At 38.2% G+C, this 17,643-nt stretch overlaps 1 pseudogene; it reads left to right on the top strand.

Annotated features, from left to right (window-relative positions):
* Nucleotides 1-17,643, top strand: part of LOC132865774 (putative potassium channel regulatory protein) — a 68,393-nt pseudogene that overhangs the window by 17,894 nt on the left and 32,856 nt on the right.

The raw sequence follows: 17,643 nt of genomic DNA, 5'->3' as shown, positions 1-17,643 counted from the left end.
GCCTCCTTCCATTCTGCCATCAACTGATCGTGTTCAAATAATGCTGCTGAGAAGTCACTGAACTTGACTTTATACAGTCTATGGACGTGACGTGACCCTAGTGATTACTGATAGGCTGTTTCAGTGTCACCTGTGAAAAAAAACAATCACGTTTTAGAAAAGAAAGGAAAAAAAACCAACCACTTTCAAAGCCGCTTCATAGTAACGAGTAACGAGGACCTTGACAGAAATATAGTGGAGTAAAAAGTACGATATTTGCCTTTCATATGTAGTGAAGTTAAAGTCACAAGTTTCCAAAAAAAATAATACTCAAGTAAAGTACAGATACTCAAAAAGTGTACTTAAGTACAGTACTCAAGTAAATGTACTTCGGTACAGTCCACCTCTGATCATATCATATAAAAGTTTGATAAGACCATCAAAGATAAGGAGAAACAGAAAGAACCCTGCTGTCTCATGAAACACTGAGGTCAATTAGACTGAACCCTTCAACCACCACCTTTATGGACTAATGTACACTAAATGCATCCTCTCGCTAATAGTCAACAGTGTAAAAATGTACTTTCTGCTCATTAAAAGAAAAATCTGACTTGTTTTTTTCCTCACTGACTGCCTTTCAGACATTCTTGGATGCCTACAAATTCATACTTGCTGGCATATTGCGACTAATAACAACAATAACAATAATAATATTTTTAGTGAAATCATGGGCAGTATACTGTCAGAAACATGGGTACAGTAGGAGTCCATTTCTGTTCCCCAAGGTACACTCTACGCTAATGTACCCCCTAAGACCTCAAGGTAACTATGTGTACCTTTAAGGGCGAAAAAGGTACATATATGTTCCCAAGCATTATATCCATCCATTATCTCTAGCCGCTTTATCCTGTTCTACAGGGTCGCAGGCAAGCTGGAGCCTATCCCAGCTGACTAAGGACGGCCCCATGAGGACAGTTGAGGGTTATACCTGTTAAAACTGTTAATATTATAGTCAGGCTGTCTGTTGTTGCCCAAATGAGGATGGGTTCCCTTTTGAGTCTGGTTCCTCTCGAGGTTTCTTCCTCATGTCGTCTGAGGGAGTTTTTCCTTGCCACCGTCGCCACAGGCTTGCTCATTGGGGATAGATTAGGGATAAAATTAGCTCATGTTTTAAGTCGTTCAAATTCTGTAAAGCTGCTTTGCGACAATGTTTATTGTTAAAAGCGCTGTACAAATAAACTTGATTTGATTTGATTTGATTCTGACTATAGGCGAGACGTGGGGTACACCCTGGACAAGTCGCCAGGTCAAACCACCATTCACACCTACAGTCAATTTAGAGCCACCAATTAGCCTAAACTGCATGTCTTTGGACTGTGAGAGAAACCGGAGCACCCGGAGGAAACCCATGCAGACACAGGGAGAACATGGAAACTCCATACAGAAAGGCCCTCGCCGGCTGCTGGGCTCGAACCCAGGACCTTCTTGCTGTGAGGCGACAGTGCTAACCACTACACCACCGTGCCACTCCAAGCAGTATATAAAGGGTACAAATAAATACCTTAGATGGTACTGCCCCAGTCCTTTCTGTATGGAGTTTGCATGTTCTCCTCGTGTCCGCGTGGGTTTCCTCCGGGTGCTCTGGTTTCCCCCACGGTCCAAAGACATGCAGGTTAGGTTAATTGGTGGCTCTAAATTGACCGTAGGTGTGAATGTGAGTGTGAATGGTTGTTTGTGTGTCAGTCCTGCGATGATCTGGCGACTTGTCCAGGGTGTACCCCGCCTCTCGTCCATAGTCAGTTGGGATAGGCTCCAGCTTGCCCGTGACCCTGCACAGGATAAGTGGTTATGGATAATAGATGGATGGTACTGCCCCAGTGACATGTCACTGTACTCGTAAAGGTACAAGAATTAAATAATATTGGCTGCCATTGAGTGTTATATCAGATATATTCCATTCAGTTAGCATGATATTGAACAAGTCGAAGACTAGTTCAGTATCACGCTATCTGAATAGAATATATCTGATATACCATAAAAAGACAGCTATTATATAATAATAATAATAATAATAATAATAATAATAATAATAATGGCTGTATTTTTATGGTGTATCAATATAGAAAAAGACAGCCAATGTTATTATTATTATTATTATTATTATTATTATTATTATTGGGGAAGCCATGACCTAATGGTTAGAGAAACAGCTTTGGGACCAAAAGGTTGCTGGTTTGATTCCCTGGACCAGCAGGACTGGTTTAGGTGTCCTTGAGCAAGGCACTTAACCCCCAACCGCTCCAGCAAGAGTGGTGGTGTACCTTGTGTCTGATTAGCCAATAAAAAACTGATGATACAATCATCAGTTCTGGCATTGAACCCAACTGACTGATTATTATTATTATTATTATTATTATTATTATTATTATTATTATACATTCCTTTCAGGTGTTCAAAGCATCTTTCTCTTTCAAAATTCTCTCAAAATCTTCTGTATTTAACAAAGCAAACCTGGCGGCCATGTTTGTTTACAAATTGTCACAGTCGCTCACTAGCGCAGAAGTTTTACATCTCTGACGTGTGACGTCATGTTGTCTTGACAACCATGCAATATCGTAAACTATATTCAACGTTCATTCTCCACTGGGTAGAGTGATGTAATACACGTAGAATAAGCGATATGCTAACAATACTGCATGCTATCAAATGAAATGAATGAAACCCGCTAGAAGGGAATAGAATACGTGTTTTTATTCCATAAAAAAAGAGTCCTGTAGGTATAATAATGTACTTTATTTTCTGAGAGTGCAGTGTATAGGTGTTAACTAGCCTACCTATTGTTATAAGTCAAGCTATAAACATGTTATAGGTAAGCCTCCAGACTAGGCCCGGTTCCAAGCTGATATGTTCGAACGTATAGACAACATCAAACCACAGCTTTCTTTCTTCATGTTCTGGTATGTAGTGAATTGCTGTAATGTGGGACACCTATTAATTTATTATTATGATTCATTAGGGTGAATTAACCTAAAATGCTCCATATTAAGCTAATTCACACTACAGTAGCTAATGTGCAAAAGTCTTAGGCACATGCAAATAAATGCTTTAGAGCAAAGATGCCTTCCAAAAATAATGAAATTAGCCTAAGTTTCTACATTAAAAATACTTTAAAGAAGAGTAAGCAGTAATAAATGAAACAAAGTTAATATTTAGTGTAATAACCCTTTGCTTTAAAAAATAGTAGTCTCAGGTATAATTAGTGCAGTTTTATAAGGAAATGAGCTGTAAGTTTTACTGAGCATCTTGCAGAACCGGCCAAATTTCTTCTGAGCAATTCCAGCGTTATGGACGTGACACTTGAACTCAAAATGGCAACAAATGACCCAGTGCATGTTTTATTGTCTCCCAGTATTTAAACAGGTGTTGCATATTTTAAGGCTGTACCATACTGGAGAAGTGATAGAACAAGAGCAATTCCCATAGTACATCTAGGGCATGCCAGAAAAAGCCAGTTAAAGATGCGTTATGGATGTGACAGAAAAAGTATCACTTTTCTTGGGTGACTGTACATTTTTATCAAACTCTGTGAAATTGTAAACCTAATGTCGAAATGGAGATATCCATTTGATAGAGGGGTCCAAGGTGAATATTAAAAAATCTTTGCTTAAAATATTTTGTATTTCATGCAGAGTTTCGGAAGGAAAAGTCAGCGTTATGGATGTGACGAAATTCCGTTATGGATGTGACGCGTCTGAAATAGACATGGCATATGTTTAGAAAATCAGCAATTTAACCACCATAACCCTTTGAAAAACTCTCTAAATATCAGCTAAAACTATCAAAGTTCTTAAATAATATTTAGGATGGCTATTGTTTTGCTGTTTTGTGGATTTTAGCATACATTTCTTTGGCTTGTGGCAATAATATAGAATTGTACATGATCAAAGTTGATTTTAGCTTGGGGTTTACATTATAAGAAAGAAAGACTGACAGTGACAGGTTGGTTACAAATTGGTTCAACTTATTCACATCTGTAAAATACAGGCCTAGGTGAGATCTCTGGGAGTGGTTTTGATGTATTACATGTTGCTTTATTTTTGCATGGTGAGGTTGACATTTACATGGAATTGCCCTTCTGGAGACTTTGTCACACTTGCTTTTTATTTTGCATGCAAACCCATTAGCCTTTATTATTATTATGTTTATTTTGTCATAAAAGTGGTCACTTACATAGGCGTAATATGCTGCTTTCTTTACTAACATGCAAACATTTTTCAGTAACATTTACAAATGCGCTGGAAAACTAATGTCTGGAAATCTAAAAAGTTTTTGTACTGGTTCGATAACACAGACGTCATAAAATAAAAACAAAGTTTGTCCTAAAAAAGTTAGCTTGTTCAGCTGTAAAATCTGCTTTCTGACTCTCATCTGACCAAACCTAGACAAATCTATATGCAATGTGATACATGGATGGATAACCTGCAGAAGTCTATAAATATAGCCTATAATCCATACATAAATACAATATAGCTAAGGCTTCTGACCTACTTTCAGTTTCACAATAAATGTGTACTCTGTCTATGTATTTAAGTGATGTCCAAAGGCAACGTCGACACAATATCACCTTTTATACAAGTTGACTTTGTCATACATGCATTGTTGCTAATAAAAAAGTACCGTACATCAATTTCTTAAGCTTTGTCAGAAATAGTCAGAACTAAATACAGAAATATAAATGCATAAATGACTACTTCATGGTATATTACTATCATGGACTAAGTATATTGATGAATTTTATATGTACTGCATCTACATCCATACCCTGAACCTTAGATATTTATTTAGATGTATTTTTATAGCAAAAATATCACCAAATTTACAAACAGTGAATTTTCTTTCTAGTAAAAGAAAGGGGTGAATTTTTATTCACATCTCTTTTTGTTTTCCATCAATTTAATTCTTTTAATTGTTCACTTGAACAGAAAAGTTTGGAGCATATCAAATTAAGGCCACATTTTAAATGTATTATATATATATATATATATATATATATATATATATATATATATATATATATAAAATGCTATATATAACACACACACACACACACTGGCCACTTTATTAGGTACACCCATACACCTGCTGCTTTATGCAGTTATCAACTCAGCCAATCCCTTCACAGCAGCACAATACATAAAATCATGCAGATACACATCAAGAGCTTCAGTTCATGTTCACTTCAAGCATCAGAATGGGAAAAATTGTGATAAAGTATGACTTTCACTGTGGCATGGGTGTTGGTGCCAGATGGACTGGTTTGAGTATTTCAGAAACTGCTGATTTCCTGGGGTTTTCACACACAACAGTCTCTAGAGTTTACACAGAATAGTGTGAAAAACAAAAAACACTGAGTGAGCTAAAGTTCTGTGGGCGGAAACGCCTTGTTGATAAGAGAGGTCAGAGGAAAATGATCAGATTGGTTCAAGCTGCCAGGAAAGATAGTATAGTAACTCATATAATCACTCTTTACAACTGTGCTGATCAGAAAAGCATTTCACCATGCAACAGCAGAAGACCACATTGAGTTCCACTCCTGCAGTCAAGAACAGGAATCTTAGAATCAAGAACAAGTTCCTATTAAAGTGGCCAGTGAGTGTGTGTGTGCATATATATATATATACACACACACACACACACACATATATATATATATATATATATATATATATATATATATATATATATATATATATACACACACACATATATCCATTTTTTCATGGTATATGTCTAGTCAGCAAGAAAACACTGAGACTGAGAGTGACATCATCAGAGTGAAATATCGTGAATTATTATACATACAGGCCACTTTTTCCATGGAATAAAAACATGTATTATATTCCCTTCTAGTGGGTTTATTGATAGCAGGCAATATTGTTATCATATCGCTTATCCTCCATGTATTACGCCACTCTCCCCAATGGAGAATGAGCATGCAATATTGTTATAATATTGTACGTTGTCAAGACAACACGACGTCACACATCAGAGCTCATGCGAAGATCCAATGACAAAACTTTTCTGCTGCGCATGCGCACAATCATTTCTTTGTCGGCCAAGAAAGACAGAAGATGAGGCTAATCCAGTGCTAGGTTTAAGCACTTAATAAATAAACTGAAGACGTGCTGAACACCCAGAAGGCTACCAAAACTTCATTATATATTCTTCATGCATATTTACAAGAGAAAAACATACCAATGGACATCGAAAAACTGGAAAAGAGACATGTCGGAGACATAAAACGTCCGCGCTAGTGAGTGACTGCGACAGTTTGTATACAAACATGGCTGTGAGGTTTGCTTCATTAAAAGCAGAAGATTTAGAGAGAATTTTGAAAGAGAAAGACGCACTGAACATCCAAGTCTGCTAAAACTTCACTGGATATTCTTCACGCATATTTACAAGAGAAAAACATACCAACGGACATAAAACAACTGGAAAAGAGAGCAATAGCGGAAATATTGCCAAAGTTCTACTTGGAGGTGAGGAAAAGTGACTGAGACGTTTACAAAAGAACTTCACTCATGGACTTCACTCAGCAAAGCCCTTTTGTTTTGAACAACTGCAATGTAAAAATTAACTACTACCAAAAGTAACTTTGAACTTGAACTGTCAACCTGGATATAGCTTGTATATAAGTTGGGTTGTTCAGGCTTTTTGGACTTGTACCATTTTTATTGCTAGAACTTTGACTTTGTACAAGTACACTGGATTGACTGAACCTTGAATTACATTCAATCAGAATTAGCATTCAGTATTGGAAAGTTACACCCCTGTTCTTAACTTTTTGTAAAATCTATAATTGTTCCATTGAATGTGTATGTATAATAATAATATTGGCTGGCTTTTTTCGTGGTATATCAGATATATTCCATTCAGCGAGTCGAAGACTTGTTCAATATCATGCTAGCTGAATGGAATATATCTGATATACCATGAAAAAAGCCAGCCAATATTATTTAAATATGTCACTCAGATCAGTAATGTATTTCGTATGAAAAATGTGAGCTTTTCAACACGAGAAGATAAACTTCATATCTCCGAGCCAACGTGTGATTTTGTTTTCATTATATAGACATGTTCACAAATAAATGTCCCCCAAATTTATCAAAACAATTCATCGATTTCCTCACGAGTGACATATAGAGATTTATGTCACGGTTTTGGATCGCCATGTCCCGGAGTAAAACTCTCATGTCCAAACTATATATATATATATATATATATATATATATATATATATATATATATATATATTAGGTCATATGCCCAGCACCTCATGTCTATAATGTTACAATAACAATATTATATTTCTTCAAAATTATATGCAGCTATGAATCACATTATATTATCGACTATCTTACAAAATCAGTCATAAAAAAATAAAAATTTTGGTGACCTTAAATCGAGACTGGGCTGCTCGAGCATGGCATGGTGACACGGGAGAGCCATTTACCAGAGATCCTGATTAAAAACACAGCCAAATTTTTCCTCTTGGTTATACGGCAGCATGGACAGTGTTTTATATACCTGAGACATGCACACAAGCACGAATAGTACGATTTACTTGAGTCGGACTAAGTGGCGCTGCATGTTCAGGGGCTGCCCGAAGTTAATCACAATTTATTAAATAAAATCACAGCCAAAACATGCAAAGCAGCGTTCTGTGACATATATTTCATATACCCATGGAGATCAAGTAGTCTACTCCTATATTTGCAACTAATGCTCTTTAAGAATGAGAATTAAATAGGTATCAGAGTCTTTCAAGAAGCATTTTATTCACTTCTATGAAAACTTACACGGCATTATTTCTGACATTTTCCATATGCGACATGTAAATGTCTAAAGAGGCTGGTACAAAACTACAGTGACCTCGGAGCTGCAATGTCTTTCGACCGCTGCTTGTATATTTAAAAGGTCAAAATAAATTGCTTCATAGCATAATCTATAATTCACATACTTGAGTTGTAAGTGAAATGCTGTTTACTTCAAGCTAATTGGCCATTTTACACTCAAATACTCCTCACACTACAATAAAATGACTCTCGGTACATATTTGCAGTACTGTTATTTACATGTCACTAAAGCATTTACATAAAAATTCCAGGAGTCTATCTGAATACCTCTTGTACAGTACATCGTGGACAGATGAGGCCTTTGTACCTATATGTCCTGCCAAACAAGGTCAGCATGGAAATAATAATGGTTTATACATGGTTTATGGATGATACAAAAAATAATAATAATTCAGACTGCCAGCAAAAACGTGCTGTAGCTTCCACCAAATGATTATCAATGCTCACTGTAATAATATTGGCGATCTGTATGGCTCTCACTTCTGAGATGTCAGTTTCATCATCAACTCGGAGAAAGTCATTACAGCTGCGCTTGAAGGCCCTCTGAAAATAAGAAGGTGGATCTAAACAATAATTGTTTTGTATATCACTGCTAAAGAGCAGCTGTGGTCGGGTTGGGGTTTGGAAATGCACAGGACAAATATCAATCTTGATAAATAGCTATAAAAATGACTTTTAGAACATGTTTCTTTGCTTTATGTGAGCTAATATTGTTGCAGTTTGCTATAATTCTTGTGAACCATGTACATTTGACAAATAAAAGGTTTCTGATTGTGATACTTTGGTACAGTGATCCAGTACCTTGAAATTTAAACAAGGTTTAAACATTCAAAGACATTTTGGAAGATAATAATTAAGGTAATAATGCTTTTGCAGCACTGTACACTATACCTTTGCTCTCTCACCCCAAGAAACACAGCCAAGTCTGCTGCACGTCAAGTGAACTTTCGTGCACCCCGTCACTTGTCAGACGCTGCTTTATTGTGTAAGAATAGGCATAGTTGTAAGGGGCAAGCGTGTGTGTGTGTGTGTGTGTGAGAGAGAGAGAGAGAGAGAGAGAGAGAGAGAGAGAGAGAGAGAGAGTGAGAAAGAGTGAGAGAAAAGGTTTTGTTCTCATTGAGGAGGCTCAGCCATCTCCCCTCCCCGGACTAAAGTTGTCTGTCGCAGCTGCACCCCTGTGATCTCCCCTAAACAGTGTGGGAGGGGGCAAGTATGGGTACACGTCACCCCCCACACACACCCTCCCCTTTTATAGAGGCCAAAGCTGCACACTTAAGCGACAACATCCATCAAAAGCCAATAGACGCCTGCAGGTCAAGCCTGAGAACACAACAACGACCTCTGACCCCTGTTAAGTGAGCCGGCCTAACAAGACATGACCGCTGACTCACGCTGGTTTATTTGGTTTATTTCACCAATTAGAGTCCTGTCGGGGGGAGAGATTACAAATGTGACAACCTTCTGATTACATGACATGAACAAAACAAGTCTTTATAAGCGTTTCAAATAAAATAAGCTTGAAGTGAGACTCCCTGATTACATAGCCTCAAGCAACAAATACAACTTAGTGTTGCGTGACATTCCTCTCGAATATATTTCTGAAATATGACGCTGAATTTTTTAAAGTCATCAATACGCTACTCAAATCCCCCAATTTTCAAGCCATTTCAGCAACAACTGCCTTGAGAGCTTTCTCAATAAACAGTGTTACAGTAATGTACGTATGTGGATTAAACAATACGTTACATTTACTTTATCCAAACCTTTCATCTCTTGTCAGGAAAATGCAAGTAGCCTAATAAGCTACAACCTTCTTTCATGAAGTTACCGAGGATCATAGAAGGAGTACCTTAGTACACTGATGATGTACACCGTAGGCTAACATTTAACCGATACACAGCTAATCACACATTCACTGTCAAAAAAAGGTGTTGTAGAGATATAATTTGTTACTCGAAGTGCTAACACAGCTCCTTACGGCCTAATTATCTACCTCCACAATTATGTTCCACTAAAGGGTGCGAGAAACGTAGGGTAGCCTGCACACAGTCATGACAGGAGGACATATCGCTGTGCACATGCTCGATATTGTCCTTTTTGAGTGTGGTAATTTTCAACGACATGCGTGTCACCTCTGTTTTGTTTCGGATAGCTCCTTGTGTCTACTTGACCTTGAAATTAAATGTGTTATTGTGATCATTGGTCTGTCTACTAAAAACGATAACGTGGCGGTGTACAATTTGCCATCATTTTTAAAGCTGCTGTTTTTAGCGCTATTAGTGTGTTAAAAAATATTGTGCATTCTATATTGCTTTGAAAGATACAGGACTTTTACTCTTGGTGATGTCTAACAGATCAGAAGAATATTAACAGAATGCCACAAATACATTAATTTTACTTCAGTTATAGACCCATTGGTTAGGGCGACAGGATAAGAAATAATTGTTAGCTTACTGTTTCTGATATGAAAAAAGTGGTAACCAATGCACACTTTTTGTTGACATACTGCAGACTACAAGTGATGGAAATTATGAATTATGTTTTGTTGGTATAACTATACAAGAAATATTGAGTATTATTATACATACAGGACACTTTTTCGATGGAATAAAAATTCTATTCCATTCTAGCAGGTTTCATTCATTTGGTTTGACAGCATGCAGTATTGTTAGCGTATCGCTTATCCTAGGTGGATTACATCACTCTACCCAATGGAGAATGAGCATTGAATATGGGTTACGATATTGCATGGTTGTCAAGACAACATGACGTCACACGTCAGAGACGTTAAACTTCTGTGCTGCGACAATTTGTAAACAAACATGGCCGCCAGGTTTGCTTTGTTAAATACGGAAGATTTTGAGAGAAGTTTGAAAGAGAAAGATGCGTTGAACACCCAAAAGGAATGTGTATTCAGGGGTGTAGCTAGGATTTTTCAAAGGGGGGGGGGGGGGGGGGGGGGGGTGTCACAGGTTTGTAAATGAAAAAAAAAACCCATTGAATACATTTGAGAAAATAACACGGTATTTGCATCATTCTTTCATCTCATGTTGTGAGCTGTTGAGATGTCGGACAATGATTTGGCCAAATCAGCTTTATCCGGCAGTGTATGGATAGCAGCTCGACATCTTACCCTAGTCAACCGATGCAGAACTCAACCAGTGCAGATCAAAAAAATTGACTTAGTACTAGAATAGAACTATGAAAAATATGTAACAAAAAATAATTACCATTGCTAGTTTTAGGTAGCTTAGAAACCGGCTCTTCCATTATTGCTGTTTCTTCCACATTTTCTTGATGTTGTGTTGTTGAAACTGTACTAAAACTTAGCTTCGAAGCCACAAAATGCAACTTTGATGGAAAAAATATATAATAAATTGCATACCTCTCTTCACGTCAAAAGAAGGAGGAAAGTTTCGCTTGTTTTGACATGGCGAATTATTAACACAAGAGGAAATACTCGTAATTCGCAACTAAAAAGACTGCAGCTACACTGGCAGCTTGACCATGCGTTCTAGTGCGATCGTGTTGCGTTTGCGCAGAACTGGGTTTTTGTGCCCAAGCCACAGGAAGTCCATACAAGGTTATAGAAACCCTAATGTGGCTGAGGTGACAATCTAGTTTAAAAAAATGTTAGAAAAATTACAGTGGGTGCTTTTCTAATATTCTTATGCAGCTATTGAAAAAAATGTATGGTCCGACAAAAGGGGGTTCACAGGCACCCCAGGACCCCCCCCAGCTACGCCCCTGTAATACAATAATAATAATAATAATAAGTATAGGTAATCATATGGGGCCGAGTAAAATTAAGGATTAATTTCACGAGTGATTTCGAAGTTTTGAAAATTACCTGAGTTGATCCTTAATTTTACAAGGAGCCATACGATTGCTTGTTTATAATATATAGAGCCAAATTCATACTTCGGAAGCCATTCAAGTTCACAACATTTGTCATTCACGTTTTCTGAACCAATCAGGGCGCGAGACTATCTTACACGTTTGAATCATTTTCTAAAGCGTCTTTCATCATGACACAAAAAAACTGTGATAGCACCTTGTCTAACTCACAGCATTCATATGCCACTAGAGAGTCGTTTATTTGTCTTTCTGCGGCCCGTTTCTTAAACACGGAAAGACAAAAATGCATACTTTTTTTGATATTTTCATTTTTGCTTGCAGCTTTCAATTGGTTTATCACTTCTTCGTCAAATATAGTGAAACACAGCATTGCTGAGTCAGCAGAGTCAGCCATTTTGTTGACAAAATTTTGTAACCGTAACCAAGCAACAAACTAGCCAATAACATTTCAGAAATACGGGTGTTAAGGAAAAAAGCCCTCCTTGATTGACCAATCAGAATTGAGTAATTTGACCCTATGCATAACAATAATAATAATAATATTGGCTGGCTTTTTTTTCGTGGTATATCAGATATATTCCATTCAGCTAGCATGATACTGAGCGAGTCGAAGATGCCAGACAATATTATTTAAATATTGTTTCCTAAGGAGTGCTATAGTTATTCCTGACATGCCTTTGCATCATAAAATGTATGCTTCATGCCTTTTTTCTTAGTACACACACACACACACACACACACACACACACACACACACACACACACACACACACACAGAGAGCTGAAAGCAAAATCTGAAATGTTCTACAAAACATTCTGGATGGGTATGTTTTTATCCTGAGATATGAATGTTACAGATGTTTCAGGTTGCCTGTCAAGTCCACAATGAGCTCTTCAACTGGCCTAATTTGATGCAGCACTAACCAGGCACGCATCCTTTTTCTTTTTATATTTTATCAGAAAGTAAATATTTTTGAAATAATTTATCACACACTCGAGCTGAGATGCTGAGGATGACGAACTCGTGCCTGCTCTCAGCTCTGCTCTCTCAATCTCCAGCGGTACGAACTCAAACCCGACCGGAAGTCCCGCCCCCCACCCGAGCTCTACCTCGATGATGTAACCCCCCCGGTCCAAATTTAGCACGTTGTTGATGCCTCAGAAGTTTTTCCTCTGGCTGAGAGCGCTGTCCGTTACTCGACGTCACCACTATCCTGTTATTATTGTAAACAGTCTCGCCGTTTTCTTGATCGAAGCCCCTCCACTGAGCAAAAAAAAAAAAAAAAAATCGCCTCGCTTCTTTGTTCGCAAAGTCACAGCCGGTAGAGATTTTTTATTTATTTTTTTTAAAGAGAACTGCACACACTGTTTATTAATAGGTCATACAGAGCTGTGGTTAATAACGAGCAACATGTGTGAAAAAAAAAATCTAATGTGTCGGCTATTCATTTCGAGACGAGCCGAACTAACCTCCTGCTGTTGTCCTCAGTTTGAATGTGTGAGATGCGATTCATAAATAAATAAATAAATAAATAAATCGCACTTCGGTTTGCACACAAATAATAATAATAATAATAATTATTATTATTATTATTATTTTTATTATAAAAAACACCCTTCCGTTGGGGACTGAATTAAAAAAAAGCGCGCACGGAATTAAACACTCAATGGCCAAACAAACAAACAAACAAACAAACAAACAAACAATAATCATAATGAAATTCAGACTAGCAGCATGAACACCAGGGAACCTCGGTACTCATTTCCCCCAGTCCTTTTGTGTCAAAGCGGAGCCTCGAACCTGCCACCAATCCCGAATACACAATACTACTTGGAAACAAAATAGCGCCATTCTTTCTTTCTTTCTTTCTTTCTTTCTTTCTTTTCTTCTTTCTTTCTTTCTTTCTTTCCTTTCCTTCCTTCTTTCTTACACCCAACAACTGTAACGCGCTCTTGTTGTTTACCTCCCCCGCTCCTGGAGGAATTTTGATAAGCTACTGTAGATAATGAGCTGTCGGGTTTGCCCGGGAAACAACGCTGCAACTTTCATCCTCAAATAACCCATTAGCCCAGTGCACGTCCTGTGTATGTTCACTATTAGTCTGTGTTTAAGGAAGCTCAATAACAAAGCGCGTTCCAGACAAACAAACGCACGCGCAGCTACACATAGAGATATACTGATATATATATACTATATAATAATCTATATATATATATATATATATAATATATATATATAATATATATATATATATGCGTGCATACAGCGGGCTATGGATAGAAAAGGATGAAAGAAAAGAAGAAAAGAAAGAAAAGAAAAGAAAAGGCGATGGAATAGCTAATGATACTTACTTCAGCAGTGGAAACCTGGAAAGCAGTGGCTATAGGCTGCCCATCTTACACATCATAGCTAATGTGCACGGAAAGCTGAGAAACAGAAATAATAATATTCCAGCAAACTGGCACACCGGGCTCCGGTACCGCGCGCCAGTCAGTCGAGGCGGCTGTATCTCTCTCTCTCTCTTTTTCTGTCTCGCGCTCTTTCTCTCTCTCTCTCTCTTTCTCTCTCTCTCTTTTTTGTTGTTGTTGTTGTTGTTGTTGTTGCAATTATACGCCAAGCTTCAAGGAAGTTGTCCTTTTGTTCCAGCATTTATACATTGCGTCAATGTTGCGAAAAGAGGAGGCGGAGGCACTGGTGGCACTTGGAGTAGCTAACGAGAGAGAGAGAGAGAGAGAGAGAGAGAGATAGAGAGAGATACAAGCACAAGACCTTATGTACACAAACCCAGAAACCCTCCACCCTATAACAAAACCGGCGGATCAGCTCAGCTCGGGATCACGTGCTCCAGCGCGCGCACCCTCGCTCCCTTGCACTGTCGTCTATGGCAAAGTTATAGCGTGGAGCAAATAGGCTACAGGACGCTCGCGCTCCAACACCCCCCGCTCGGTTTCGTGTGTGTGTGCGTGTGTGCGTGTGTACAGCTCACGGGGAAGTGGGTTAGACCGAATGGCCCGGCAATTCTTCACCAATTCGCTCCGTGATGGAAAAACTGAACGTGCGTGAAACTGCGCGCGCGCGCGAACGAACGAGCGTGTGCGTGCGTGCGTGCGCGCGCGCGTGTGTGTGTGAACAAGAGAGTGAGAGAGAGAGAGGTAGAGAGAGAGAAAGAGAGAGAGAGAGAAAGAGAGAGAGCGAGCCGTGTGTGTGTTGGCTGTCAGCACTGAGCGCGCGCACCCTGCCGTAGCAAAACCGACGGTTCAAATCCGTGTGCTGAGAGAGAGAGAGAGAGAGAGAACACTTCCTCCTCCGTTTTCATATTTGTAGTAGTAGTAGTAGTAGAAGAGAATGCATTAAATGGTGCTTGCCCTATAGCTCTCTCTTACAGCCGAGTTGCATCACGAAGTTTGCTTACTGCTCTGCTGTCAATCCCCCCCCCCCCCCCCCCCCCCCTCACTTCACCACCACCACCACCCGGCGTCGCCTGACGACCAATAAACGCTGCCGCTTGTCCCTCAGGTAACTGGAAGGGTTCTATGTATTATTATTATTATTATTACTTATTATTATTATTATTATTATTATTATTATTATCAGCTAGCCTGATCGCGTTATTCAGTAAGCTGTTCATATATTTTATCCATCACTATTTTAAAGCTGCATCTTCGACCTCATAACCAAAAGTTTTCACCAGTGTGTACTAATCTCGCGAAAGCTTTAAACTCATCCTGAGAACAAAGAGTTGCCCTGACAGAAGAGTTTCTGAGAACCGGTGCAATCCAACACCCCCCCTTTAAAAAAAAAAAAAAAAAGAGTGTGCAGCTATTTAGTCTTATATCAAGTGTGTGAGCAATAACAGGTGGTTGTCTGAGGTTACAAGACAAACTGGAGAACAGGCAAAGTGGTTGAGGTTTTCCACTTGACTAGCATTTTTTTTTCTCACGTGGGATCTTGATGGTTGTTTCACCGCCATTCAAACCTGAGTTTTTTGTTTTCGCTGAATTTGAGATTTGTTGGAACTCATAACATGAAAGTACTCGTGAAATACACAGCGATGAAGGGAGGGGGGATCCCTTACATCTCAAAACTAACCACAGACTTATTGCTTACAACGTGAAGGTGTCATTTTTTTTGCATCAAAGGTCATATCTATGCATGTGCTTCAAACTCTCAGAATTCAAAGACAGACCAAGGATTTTTTTTTAATGAACCTTTATGCTCTATAAGAACTAAAAGGAACTGATACAACAAATAACCTCCTATTCAATATGTTTTTAATGGTAGTGCAGGCCTGTAAAGCCCACACAGCCCATCTTTTGAGGTCATTTGAGCTTTGGTGTCACCTATCAGTCGATATAGGTGTATCTGTTCCCTAACACCCAGGGGAGGACAAGTCCATTAATGCCTTCTTTTGTGGGTGTATAAGGTAAACAAAAACTCGGACACCCTGGAAAGGATATGAACTTAGTGTGAACACAGCCCATAGGTGTCCACTTGGACACAGCAACAATAAATCATTTTGTGTGCTGTTTTAGAGGCTCTGCTATGAAATGAATCATATATAGATGATCTTTAATGCATGAGCTAATAAATACAGAGAAAGGTACCAAACTCCACTTCTCCTTGTTGATACCATCACATCTTTATTATAGCTAATTTATTAATAGTAGTTTAAGATGTATCTTGTCATATTACCTGGGAAAGTGCATGCAGTGTCATATACTTTAGAACAAAGCTATAATATCAAAGTCCAAATATACCTTCATTATTTTAAAGCATGTTTACACGTTTCCAGCTGAACAATACACACTAAAACAGAAAAAAGACGTTCTGGTATCCTGTTTCCAGCTGTGGTATCCTGTCTAATCATCTAATAGCCTAGAACTCTCCCTGTAAGAAAGGCTATAAGAAGATCCGAATATTTATCCGATTCGAGTTGTATATTTGTCACCGGTTTGCATTTCCAGTCCAACAAACTAAGGATGATAGTAAGAGTCCATCTGGACTCTTGGCGGATTTTATTTACATGCATTCAGGAATGAAAAGAAAAGTCCTATATCGTAATGACGTCATATAAATGACTCTAATGCGAGCACGTTCTCAAAATGATGGCATTATTATGAGATAGTATGTCATGATGAGATACTCAGTCATGAGAGAGGATTTCATAGTCGTAATTACGAGATACTAAGATGAGAAAGAGCCATAATTATGACATAAGATCTGATTATTATGGGGTAGAAAGTCCTAATTATGAGGAAAATTATCTCATTTTTACGAGACGTTATTACAAGTAATTATGAGAGCTTAAGTCATAAGCATGAGATATCATTATAATATTATGGTGGGTATTGGATCAGATTACATTATTTTTAAGCACTTATAATAGTTGCTTGATATAAAAGTTGTTTAATAAGAGCAATCAGCAAACCTAAAGAGGATTTGCTGTTCAAGTATTTTTTTTTTTAAGCAATAAAAGCCTGAAAGAACAAACTATAACGAAATGACAGAGGCTGGCTCTGATTTAGACCAACGATGGATGTCCGGTCCGGGTGTTATTTATTTATTTATTTATTTATTTCTGAGCTCCGACTTCTTAAAAAAATTCGTTGTAAAGGTATTTTGACAATTAATTTATTTCAGACATGACAAATAGAGACGCAGGGATTGCGACTGTTTCAGAGAGCTGTTTAAAAAGGTAACAACAGTGTCTTTTTTCTTCTTCTAGTGATCTAATTTCAGCAGAAACAACAACATTAAGCTGTTAATAAACACCAAACGGAATAAATGTGCAAGAAGGAAAAAACCCCACCAAAAACACCGAGAATGTTCATGGGGGGGGGGGGGGGGGGAGCAACTCAAAATGCATAATTTAATTTCTATACTATA

The sequence above is a fragment of the Neoarius graeffei genome, chromosome 18 (genome assembly GCF_027579695.1).
Source record: "Neoarius graeffei isolate fNeoGra1 chromosome 18, fNeoGra1.pri, whole genome shotgun sequence".
NCBI lineage: Eukaryota > Metazoa > Chordata > Actinopteri > Siluriformes > Ariidae > Neoarius > Neoarius graeffei.
This window is presented reverse-complemented; position numbering and strand designations above follow the sequence as displayed.